The sequence below is a fragment of the Crotalus tigris genome, unplaced genomic scaffold (assembly GCF_016545835.1).
Source record: "Crotalus tigris isolate CLP2741 ecotype Arizona unplaced genomic scaffold, ASM1654583v1 scf7180000024385.1074895, whole genome shotgun sequence".
Taxonomy (NCBI): Eukaryota; Metazoa; Chordata; class Lepidosauria; order Squamata; family Viperidae; genus Crotalus; species Crotalus tigris.
The window spans coordinates 17,579-30,953 of NW_024100555.1; positions in this window are offsets into that span (position 1 = coordinate 17,579).

The following is a 13,375-nucleotide window of genomic DNA, read 5'->3' on the forward strand; positions in this document are numbered from 1 at the left end:
TTTCCCATTGCAATACACTGTTTTATTCTAATCCATGTAGAAAATTTGTAGAAGATTTTAGGAATTTATGATTTACCATCTTTAAATCATAGAACTTGCCATAGATGAATATTAGTTTTCCTGTTTTTAGGAACTATCCCAAAATTAAAATATTGTTTATAAAACAGTCTTCCAAGTAAGAAATAAGGAAAAGCTGTTGACTCAAGTAAGAAATAAGGAAAAGCTGTTGTTTTACAATTGGCAGTTTCCTTGTCAAAGGACAATTCTACACTGTCTACAGTTTACCATTTGACTGTTTATGCGCAACAAAGGGATTAATCATGTTCACTACCCAAATCTGTAATGGCTTCCTTTGCACAAAATGTTCTTATCTATTTGTCTGAAACTTAGCATGATTCATAGTGTTTTCACAAGGGGTCTTTGGATCACTTTGGAATCAACTCGGCATCTTTCTGTTGTCTGTGTTCAGCAACTGAGCTTGATATATTTCTGGCTCATCTATAGTGTATCCAAAATCAATAAGCTAAAGTTTTCTGTTGACTTCACTGAAACTCTACCAAGATTGTTTGTTTTGCAGGAATCCTGCTTCATCTCTCCTTCTAATTTCTCAGCTTCATAGATGTAGCATTTTGTTTATAGGTCCTTTAAGGGAAAAGGTAGCTTGGTTGCTTCGGTGGCCCTCCCCCAACAACTGCTTAAATTTTTAATTGCATGCAACCAGACGGATCCATGCTACCCAGCTGCGTCCACTTTAAAATGCAACTAAGATGAACCTGGGTCATTTTGGCTCTTTGCAGGTTCTTTCAATGTTCTTGGGTCTATAGTAGTTCAAATGAGCGTGAATGATGTGAAATTTGCCGGAATTATCCTCAAAATTGTCCAACTGATTCTCTCAAATTGCAGTTGTTGATGGTAATTGTTGGGGAGAGGTTGGTTTTGTTTCCTCAAAACATTCCCCTACAATGTGTGAACTTTTCATAAGAACTTTGTCCTGAAAAAATACAAAAAATATAGCCAAAAGCTGAAAATGTCCTTTCCAAGTGTGTATAAACTACCTTTGCATAAAGCCACTTCATCAGTTGTTGGAAATTTGGTAGGACTTATGTCCATAAGAAAAGTAACAGAATTGCAAAGGAAATCTATTTCTAAAACAGTAGTTACACTTTTCTTAAAACACAAACTCAAACCAAAATAAATATATTCAAAAATGCCAAATTTCAAAAACCCTACACCTATTCATTGATAAATGTTTATCTCTTGATGTTTATGCCACCTTCAAGGTTACTCCTTTTTTGTTAAAAGGTGAAAAAATGTGATTTTTCTCATAGTGATCAAATGAAAGTATGAATCTTTCTTGGGAAGCAATCCAAATTAAAAAGAGCAGCTCTTGATTTGGTCCAAAGCAGGCTATTTTCTAAAGGACTGGACTTGTTTCTAAAGCCAGCTTGTACGCTGGCTACAAGATTAAGATTGCACAGAGAGAGGAATTCTATCACATTGCATGAACATTAACTTAGACAAGGCTAGTATAATCTTGTCTACTCATAAAAAATTATTGCTCAGTGTAATATGAAACAGATGACAATCAACTTATCTAGCATCCATCTATAAATCAGTGAAGTGCCCAGGGGCTGTGTAGATATTTTAATAGAAGTGTATATATGTAGCTCACGTTGAACTAGGTGTTCAAAATGCCTGATTGCTCTAGCTACTACAGCACAAGCTACGAAAAGGATAAGATTACTATACATTTAAAACATTTCAGAAATCACCAACAGACTATTTCAACCATATGGCATCATGTTACACAAACTTAATAAAGCCTCTTAATGCATCTTAAGTAAACCAAAAGACCTAGCAGCCCCAGAAGAAGAAAATGAGTCATCTACACAACATACAGTATGAGGACTGTAACAGCCACTATGTAGGGCAGACAGGCAGATTGTCTGAATGCATCCATAAAGACCAACTAGGAGTCAGAAAACAATAAAAATTCCTTAATGTCACAACTGGGAAACTAAGCATCCTAGACCAAGCTAAATCCAAAAATGTTAGGGAATTCCTTGAAGCTTAGCATTCAGCCATCAATAGACACAGAGAAATAAACCATATTTACTCACCTTTCAAAAGAGACAATAAAAAGAGCTAAGAAGGAAACAAAAATATCAGAACATCTCCTTTCTCAGTCAACACTCATATGAACAGGAATTAGCATCAGGCAAACAAGCAGTAAATAACACTCTAATCAAGAAACTCCCAAAGGGAAAACAACACCAGCACCAAAAGTGGCAGGACAAGCTACTGTGTATAAAAAAAGCAACCCTCACACTCAATGATAATAAAGCATCTGCAAACAAACACCTAAACTCAGAGTACCAAGGACTCCTTAGATATTTTAGCATTTCTGAGTGCAACTTGCTTCAGGCAAGATCTTAAAAGTTGCACAAGTGCTTCCTAAGAAAAGGAAGTCACATAAGTACTTTTCCAGATGACATTCAAACCAAATAATGTAGCAGTTCCATGCACTTCATATTTTTCATTAATTCCCAGAGGTGTATATATTATCCAATCATTCATTTACACCTGACCAAATAAATTGCTATAGGATGTAACATTGATTGCCTGTAAGAAAACAAAACTATCTGCTCAACACCAGGAAGCATGTTCGTTTGTTTTTAAAATCCCAGTATCAAGAACAGGTATATCTGCCAAAATCAGTGGCTACTTTAGCTATAGTGAGGAAGGCATCATTTTCTGTATATGTGTTCAATGCAACATGCCACAGAAAATAATAAATGGAATTGTGATTGTAAGATTAAATTTCTGTCAAGGGGCTGATGAATCACTATGACCCTCAAGCTTTGTTCTCACAGTTTATTATCACAAATCTGTGATGGAATTACAGTCTTTTAATTAGCAGAGGCCCATTCATTTTCTCCTAGATTGTTACACAAGGAAAAATGAAATGAAGCATCTAAAATATAAGAAATGTAAGACTTTAATTATTGCCTTTTTGGACATCATGTCTAACGTATTTAAAATATTTGAATTCTGGTAGTGACTGAAGTATGACTTCAATCCTACACAAACTTTTTTTGGTTAACTTTTATGTATGAATTAAAAACCAAAGTTACTGAGAACTTTACTATGTTTTACAGTATACTTTCTGAAATCATTTTTATAGAAGTTTAAGATCTGGGAGTCCATTTGAAAAGTGAGGAACTAGAAACTATTCATCTTAGTGCTTCTTTCAATAGAGACAGTGTAACAACTGTCTACTTATATATAAAAAACCTCTGCTATACATTACTTAGGTATGAAAGTGCAAACCAAATATATATATATATATATATATATATATATATATATATATATATATATATATATATATACACACACAAATCCAAAGTGTGCTGTTCACAGAATCAAAACAGCTTTCAGAATATGTTAAATGTCCAATAATAATAAAATGGGAAAAACCAATGAAATTTATTTATTCACAATAAATTCTGCTGTTGGTTGAAAAGAATGAATTTCAGCTAACCGAATACAAAATAGTATTATTAAATAAGAAAAATGCTAGAGAAAGTTTTAACTTGGTGTCATATACTTGCAAAACAAGCCAGTCTAACAGTTCAGGGAGCACCTTCTGTGAATAAAGAATGCATACAGTTTTGAGTCAAAGCAGCCTTGTTTTTTATTTTATCTAGAAAGATCATTAAGTCAGTTAATTAAGCCAACATTAGGAAACTTATTATATCCAGTCAATTTTTACTTCGAATCTTGAATTCACGAGTGTGCATGTTCACATCTGTCAGTGCCTAATTGAACAATATTTGATAGTCGTGAATATGGATTTGGAATTTGTTTGCAAATTTCCTCCCCCAAATATTCTGCAAATTAGTTCTGAGTAAGAAACATTTTTATATATTGTATTTTTCATAATTCATGTAAAAGCGTGTGCAGTGGCTGACAACACTTGTGATTTTTCTCTATTTTTGAATAAACGTGACTATTCAGAGTTTAGAATTTGAAAATAATACACACACACACACATTCATGCTCAAGATGAAGGAACTGCGTAAGACAGTTGTATAGCTTCCTTAAAAAATAGTAATGTAAGGGAAATACCACACCTAAATATTCCTCCTAAAAGCCAATTACAAATATTGTCGAATGTAAGATTAAAACAACTGGGGAAAATGGAATAGCTGGAAATGAATATGAAAACAGCAATGCAGAATATTAAAAATAGAATTATTCCTATTCGAATATTTCTAGATCTGTTCAAAGATATTTATAGAAAAAAAATAGATTTTGGAACTGAGGATCTTACATCACATCTGTCCTAAAATTGAATGAAAAAAATATTGATGTAGTACAATTTGGATTTTAGCATGTTCAATAAATTTAGGCAGAGTAATTTTTGCTACAAGTAAACAAATATAGTCTTCTTTGTTTAGGAAAACAATCTTTAGCTCAATAGAATAAATTGATATAATTTTACATACACACACAAACACACACACACACACACACACACACATACTGTATGTACTGATTTGCTACATTGCATACTCCAGGACAGAAAATTAGTTATACAATTTATCAATTAGAAGATCAAAATGCATGATATGTGACTTCAGAATTTCTGACAGTATATGAAATAAAACTTAACAAAGAGCAAACTTTATTGAATCAACATTCTTATAAATCATTCTTTCACACTGAGCTTCCTTAAGTGCACCCTCTATAACTCAGTAAGCTACGCATGCCTGATTAAAATAGAATATTTTAGGAAGTTTTAGTATACTGAATATTTCCATTAGAAATTTCAGATGGATATTCTATACATTATCTTGGAGAAGGATGTACTCCTATTGATGGATTATGTGCTATCAGGCTGGTGTTAACTCTTAGCGACCATATAGATACATTATTCTCTATGATTGTTGGATATGAAATAACAGAATGATGAATGTATTCTAAAAAGTGTTTAAATTTTGAGAAATTGATGTGTGTAGTAGAGGCAAGACTATATACCTGATACTTATGAATGATTAATTTGACTTTGGGATAGCCCTTACAGAATTGAAAGGATATTAAAAATAGATATGAACATGTAATAATATCTGCAAGAAGGTGAAGGTCTTCCCATAAAAATGGAATGGCAGCAGCACTATCAAGAAACTGTAGGGAGTGTAGCCCCAGAAGATGTCTAGAACATAAGTGTTGAAAGCCTATGGAGATTCTCATCATCCAGATCATGGTTGTCTTAAAGGTGCTTTTCCAAAAAGCAACTGGAGTTTCTTGGTTTTTTCTCCTTGAATACGTTTCACTTTTCATACAAGAAACTTCTTCAGTTCAGAACTGAAACGTATTCAAGGAAAAAAAACAAGGAAGTTGCTTTTTGGAAAAGCACCTTTGGGATAGGTGTTGAAAGCTCCAATCTTTTACTCTAAAGACTAAGTCTTGCTCCTATACTAGACCATATGACCAAAACTATCGTGCCTGAGTAGGCTTCCAAAGTAGTTGGTTCATTACATTTTGGAGGCTTATAATTTACACACATTCATTCATACTCTCACAGATGGTAAGTCAACATTGCATCATTATTTCCTCATAATGGCCTCTTAAGAAGACTATTTGGTAGAAACCATTAGAAAATCAAATAGTGTGATGCAAAGAGGAATGAGACATTTTCTTCCTTCACTCAAGGAAAAATAACTCATCTGGCAACTAAAACTAGGCAACTAGAACTAACTTGAAATAACAAGTAGGAGTTGCCTACCGATTATTTATTTGAAGGTAAAGTAGGATGTGAGGCCATCTTAACATTGGGTGAGTAACCAGTCCAAAATGGCACAAGGAGTCCTTAGGACAGTGGTTCTCAACCTTTTTAATGGCACGACCCCCAACCGGTCGTAAGTCGAGGACTACTCAACCGGTCGTAAGTCGAGGACTACTCAACTGGTGCAGCACTGTTTGCAGAATGGGACTTTTGGCGGGCTCAGCAGGGCAGAGACAGCCTGGACAATTCCTATTGGCTTTTGAAAGCCAATAGAATTATACTCTATTCAAGAGAGTCTATTCTATTGGCTTTCAAAAGCCAATAGAATAAAAGGGAGTAGCACAGCCAAGGAAAAGGGGAAAAAAATGGCGGACTGCGTTGTTTGGCGACCCCCGTGAAATGGTCGTTCGACCCCAAATGGGGTCGCGACCCACAGGTTGAGAACCGCTGCCTTAGGAAATGGCACAAGACTCCAAATTGCACAAGGAGTTCTTAGGAAAAGAAAAGAGATGAAGCAAGAGAAAAAGTCTGGAATGTGAAACTGACAGAAGAGGAAATAGACAATGAAGGAAGGTGGATAAGAACTGATTTAAGAAAGGGAAGTCTTATTTTGGACAATGAAAAAGAAAAATCTTGAGTACAGCTAAAATGAATAAAAGAGAAAAATGGAAGCCTGAAAGGGAAAAGGCAGTATTACAAAGATCAGAACACTATTTGGTGAAAAAAACTATGATATGCATTGAATAATGGTTTTACAAATTCATAGGCAAATGGTTTAAAAAGTACAAAGCATGCCACCAGTAAAATATTGCTTCTGGCAACAGGTGCTAGGAAATAGGTGATAATTATGCAGCAACCTCTTAATTTCTGAAATCAAAGAATTAGGATTATCCTTTGGTGCAGTTCGTTGGAGTGCTAACTAAGCCATTGAAATTTCTCATTCTCTTAGACCAGTGGTTCTCAACCTGTGGGTCGGGACCCCATTTGGGGTCGAACGACCATTTCACGGGGGTCGCCAAACAACGCAGTCCGCCATTTTTTCCCCCTTTTCCTTAGCTGTGCTACTCCCTTTTATTCTATTGGCTTTTGAAAGCCAATAGAATAGACTCTCTTGAATAGAGTCTAATTCTATTGGCTTTCAAAAGCCAATAGGAATTGTCCAGGCTGTCTCTGCCCTGCTGAGTCCACCAAAAGTCCCATTCTACAAACGGTGCTGTACCAGTTGAGTAGTCCTCGACTTACGACCGGTTGAGTAGTCCTCGACTTAAGACCGGTTGGGGGTCACGGCATTAAAGAGGTTTAGAAGCACTGTCTTAGACTATGGAGAAGCCGTATGGACCATGGAAAGATTTAAGATACAATAGTATAGTAAAACTAAGAGTTCTGACAATCAACAATTTCAAAGGATTCCATACAATTAAGCCCAAGAAGTTGGAGAAAGTATTTGTTGTGAATGCTGTTTAAGAAAACTGTGTAGCAAAAGTGTAAGGAAACCAAGATAAAATAGCCAGACATATTTACAATTCAGTATGTGCACTTTACGTCCTGTACAGCTTTTTCTGTCTGCCATTAAGGGAAGCTTTGAAATTGCCACCTGAGTTTCATAAAGTGAGACTGAACTCTCATGGGACATGTAATGTGTAGCCCACGTGTTCTTAGTTTCTGATTGATTTTAGGACTAGCACTTTAGCATTAAAGATGGTGATGTCTGCATGGGTTGTCCTTTCAAATTTCTTCCCAGGTTTTTATACCAGTTTACAATAGGACCCTCACAGCCTTGGGGCAGTGCATTTACTCATAAATATATAGTAAATAAATATTGAGAATGAAACAAGTAGGAAAAAGCAAAGTCAATCACAAAAATGAAAGGCAAGAGAAAAACTAAATTGTTCATTTAATGGCCACCACCCCAATTTGATACCAATGAGATCTCCTTTAATTTCAGAGAAATCTCCTTCCTGAATGCTTTGGAAAGGTTAAAATGCAATTTTCTGAAACTAAGTTATTAGACAGAGGAGCATTAACCTTTGAGCCCTACCGACTTTTACTCTTTTTATCTCCTTTTCATTTTTGTTTGTATGTCTGTTCATTTTTTTGCTCCCTGTGATCACCATCCTGTTGCTAGGTAACAGCTGTTTTGTGCACAGGCATGTGAGTCTATCTGTCTCTTAGCTTTGTCAGCCTGGCCCAGGGTATCCACCTCCCTAGCGCTTGCTGACGGCAATACAGCTCCTCACAAAAAAGCATTTATCATGCCCCAGCACAGTAATGGCCACTCCAGAGAGGGGAAATTGAGCTGACCTGAAGGCCAAAGCTGTTAGGGAGACTGGTGGGAAGGGTAAGAGGGTCACAGCACCCTTTCCCCACCCACTTAGTGGGCAGTAAGTAGTGCCCCGGTTTTCACTAACACATCCCAAGGCTTTGCACCTGAAATAAATGTTTATTTGACATTATCAATAAAACGAAAAAAAAAATACGATTTCAAAGAAACCAGTATTGGATCTAACTGGATAAGCAGCAGTCTTGTATGCAGCTATTCCACTTAAAGGCCATCAAACTCCAAAGGAATGGAAATTTCCAAACTGCAGAAGAATTGAAATGCACTTATGGTTTTTCTATCTTGCCACTCTCATAAGAGGGAAAAATATCATTTCTGCTTCTTCCATCATCCTTCATCTTTTTTTAAAAAGTAGGTATAAACCAAAATTACAGTTGTTTGGTTCTGACCAATTAAAGCCATCTATCTGTCAAATATTTTGGAGGGAAATTATTACTACAACTACTATTACTATCATTTCTTTTTTTAAACTGAATCCAAGCATCTATTTTTGGAGAAGGAAAAAAATACTTTGATTTCTGCCTCCAAATCGCTCCTTTCATTTAATTAGGAAGAATAAAACAAGGTCTGCTCTTCATTTTATGAACTGACACACTTGAGATGAGCAGAGGTTATGTAAAATGTTTTTAAAAGCACAATAGTAGAATGTTTAATTTTGCTTATTTTAACAAGGGCCAAAGTCATATTTGCCAGCTAATATACAAAATTAATAAATGTTAACTTTAAGAAAATGTTAGATGAAATTGCATTAATTAGATTAATTTGTAAAATCCATAAATCATCACACCATATGATATAGGCAAGATTATTTCACTTCCAGAATATGGCATTCATAAAAGATGTGCATTATCGTGGTATTCATACATGATATGAATCCCCCACAGCAGTGATACCTGTTTAGAAAAGCTCTATAAATATATCCTTTGTGAGATCTCTCACAAAAGCTTTGAGACTGTGCAAGCTATCACTTAGCTACCATTCAATGTCAAGGAGAAGAGCAGATCAAAAAAGTATCACACAATAACGAGATTTATATGGTAGGGGGAAAAAGCAAGAATTAAAATTAAGCTGTTAACAAGAATCAAGATAGAGGGGGCTTTGGGCTCCCAGACTGGAGACTTTATTATCAAGCTGCTATTTTGCTTTGGCTTAAAGAATGGATTACATTGAGAAACAAACAACTTCTTTACTTAGAGGGACATGATTTGCAACTGGGTTGGCATGCTTTCTTATGGTATGAGAAAAAGTACATAAATATTTCAAACTCATGCTATAAGGAATGTATTACTCTCAGAGTGGGAGAGAATCAAAAATAAAATTTATATGAAAATACCTGAGCTGCTTTCAACAATGGAAGCATTTGCATATCCGAACTTAATTAACTATGATAAACTTGTGGCGTAAAAAGACATTTTAGATAAAGAAGGAAAACTTAAAGATAGGCAAGAGCTTCAACAACATGGTATTGATTTAACATGTGGTCATATCTACAAATTCAAACAAGGTACGAAAAAGGTGCAAAATTAATAGGATTCTACAAAGAACACACCATTAGATAAAATACTTTTGAAAACATGAAAATTTAATTAAGAAACTTTATAAATTTTTGTTAAATTGGAAGATGGAAGAAGAACAAGTGAAAGAAACAATGATAATGTGGGCAAAGAACTTTGGTCACTCTATAGACTTAGAAGAATGGCAAAAACTATGGGACTGAAATATTACATTTACTAAAGTAGCTGCAAATAAGGAAAACTTATATGAAATGTTTTATAGATGGCATCTGATACCAGTTAGATTAGAGAAAATGTTTAAAAATGTATCAAATATGTGTTGGAAATGTAAACAACAACCAGGCACTTATTACCATCTCTGGTGGATTTGCCCTAACACTAAGAAATTTTGGTTTAAGAGTCATATGTGGCTAGAAAAGATGATTAAAATACAGACAGAATTTAAACTGGAATTGTGTTTGCTAGGAATATTAGGTTTGAATTATGGAAAAGAGAAAGAGTACCTAATATTACATGTGTTAACAGCTGCAAGAATAGTATTTGCTCAATTCTGGAAAAATGAAAATTTACCATCTGACCAGACTATAACAGAAATACTTGAATGTACAGAAATGGATAGATTAACTTTAGAAGTGAAAGAGAAAGAAGATACAATTTACTTTAAAACATGGGATGAAATTTACCAATGGTTAGCAACACAATAGAATGAGAAAAGGTTATGAAACTCAAAGGGATAATTGATCATTTGTACCTATATTTCATGTTTATTTCAATGAACTTTTTTCTTTTTCCTATTGGTGATTTTAATAATAAGTAAATTATAGCTAATAAGTAATATTAATATTTTAAAGTTATTACAACTAATTAGTAATATATTAGTAATATTATATTAAGCATTGTTATTTAGTAAAATGAATGAGATATATTGACCAACTTGTTGTTTACATGATTACAGATAAAATTAATTATTATAAACTGTTTAATATTAGACTAATGATTAAGATTTAATATGTAGACCCGGATGGGTTTACTTGCTGAAGCGATGTTATTTTGTGGGAATAATCCCACTATTGTGTTTACCCTTTTCCTTTGGTCTAACCCTTTTGTATGTTTCCCTTTGTTATACCTTTGTTGACCTTATTCCCCTTTTATCCTTATAAAACTTAATAAAATATTTGTTTAAAAAAAAGTATCACACGACCTCTATATTATATATCTCCTCTGTGTGTAGGAATCAGTTCTTACAAATCAACCCTCACTGGAATTTTTATACTAGCCTTTCTCAATCTTGAAAACATTTTCAGGGTAGCCTTACAAAAAATGGTTTTGATTACATCTGAGTCACGACACATTAACTTCCCCACATCTGGGAGTGCTAACATTACATGGTACATGAACTTTAAAAATGTGTTTATTTTTTTAACCATGAACTCTCACTAATGACCACCCACAGAACCTGAGGCTTTCACAAAAGACATCAGGAAAGGCTGGTCTATAGCAGTGGTGGCGAACCTAAGGCACAGGTGCCAGAGGCGGCACTCAGAGCCCTCTCTGTTGGCACGCACGTTGTCGCTCCAGTCCTAGGCCTTCCGCTGGGTTTTATAAAACCTTTTCGCTTTAGGCTTCTGCCGCCATTTGCAAAAAAAAAAAAAAGGTTCAATCAATCAGTCAATTTCAACTTCTTGCGGGGGAAAAAAAGATCTTGCAAAGTTGGAATTGATTGATTGAACTTTTTAGTCCCACCCAGTCTGCCGTTACCACCGTAGCCACGCCCATCCAATGGGCCACATCCACCCAATTGGCCACACCCACTTGGTACCCGATGATGCATAAGTGGGTTTTGGGTTACAGTTTGGGCACTCGATCTCTAAAAGGTTCGCCATCACTGGTCTATAGTATCTAATTCTGGAGTGTAAAATATAAGAGGAAAGGCCCATCTTGTAAAAAGGCTATCCAGACAATTATAGAGAGACCTCCAAAGTTTAAAAGAATGAGTGAAAAGCCAAAAGTTATGGCAGCAAATATTAATACTTGTTAGCAGATAGACCACTGTCATATGCAAAAGCTAAAGTTTATGCTTTTAGTGCTTTTTAATATTACTGTTGTATTAAAAATATAATCTCTTTATGTGGATGTAAACTCATTAAGAGCATGTGAATTTTATGGACCCTTAATTGCTAGAGTCTACTTTCAAAGATTAGTAGGTAGTAACAATTTATTCATTAAAAGAGTACTATGGTTAATATCTAGTTACTTGTAAGAATATTAGTTAATATATTCAGTTATAAGGCAGTACAGTATACTAAGTGGACAGTAAGAGTCCATAAGCAAGTGTCATATTTTTCCAGCTTTCAAACATTTTACAACCAAAGGGGCTGAGAGTCAATCTCAGTTTTAATGTATCCTCCAGAAAGTCATCAGATAAGAATATGAACTTTAAAATTGATCAAGATTAATGTCACTGAAAGTGTATCATAACATATTTCTCTTTGGAGACTCATTTGTTGAGCAGCAGATGCAAAGGAAAGAAGAAGAAAAATCAGTTTGCAAGAAGGCAATTAGATTTTTACCACTGATAAAATAAAAAAATGTCTGATTTATTAAAGCATTCCCAAATAGCCGCAGCATAAGATTTGTTTGAAAAGTCCCTAAATTGCAAAGAAGTAAACATAAAAATAATCTCTACCAAGTTATCAATAAATTTAGCATTCTAGTAATAATTTCTGTGAAATTTTCATTTACCAATTTCCTGAATCTTAAAGCAAGAAAAGCTCTATTGCATGCATATTAAACTTATACTCTAATATTTATAATATAGTTTAGTATTTCCCTGCTTTCTTCAGATTAAAAATTATTTTAATGTAAACCATCCTTGTGCCTGAAAATAGGCACTGTTCAGGCTAATGTATTCTGCACAGAAAAATGTATTCAGCATAATTTAATGGTAGATTAATTCAAAATTGTGTAATGTACAATCACTTAGAGGGGACACTAAAAGTGACTTTTTCAGTTTTGCATTAACCAAATGTAAAATGTCTATTTTAATTAAATTGCTATAATAATATTCCAATAACACTTTAATCTAGTACCACATGTTGTGAATTGTATTGGGTTCTAGTCAACTAGAAAGTTTTTAATTCTTACATTTTTACCCTCCCACACAAAGGCTACTGAAGCAACCTACATTAATCAGGATGCATACTACATGGTTTGACTTAAACTGGTTAGTTTATGTCTACAAAATTATTGGAAACTCAAATATTATTACACACATATTTCATTTTAGTTTGCAAACAAGTATCTGGTCTCAAACATAGCTGGTTTGAGCTTAAATATTTTGCTCTTGTTCCATTACATTGACATGGAATAGCCTTGAAGATGTCCAATTCCATCTCCTTTACAAGTGGGGAATGACTGTTTAGTCTGCAGCAGAATGCACTTGCTGACGTGGATATCATATGTGTATTGTATCACAGGACAGTTGCCTAGGATAAGAAATTGCAAGCCAATAATTCACTGTAACCAGTTTTGTCTCTTTTAGCCTTGGATACTTCGCTTATAAGGTTTACTTTTGTTATTGGGTCAATGACAAAAGAAATACCATAGTAAGACAATGGTACAGAGGAAGTATATGTATAGATGTAATCCCTGCTATAGGCATTAAAGACACTGAAAAAAAAATCCTACTAGTCAAATGGCGGTCACCACCACTCAGCCATGTTTAGCCTCCCC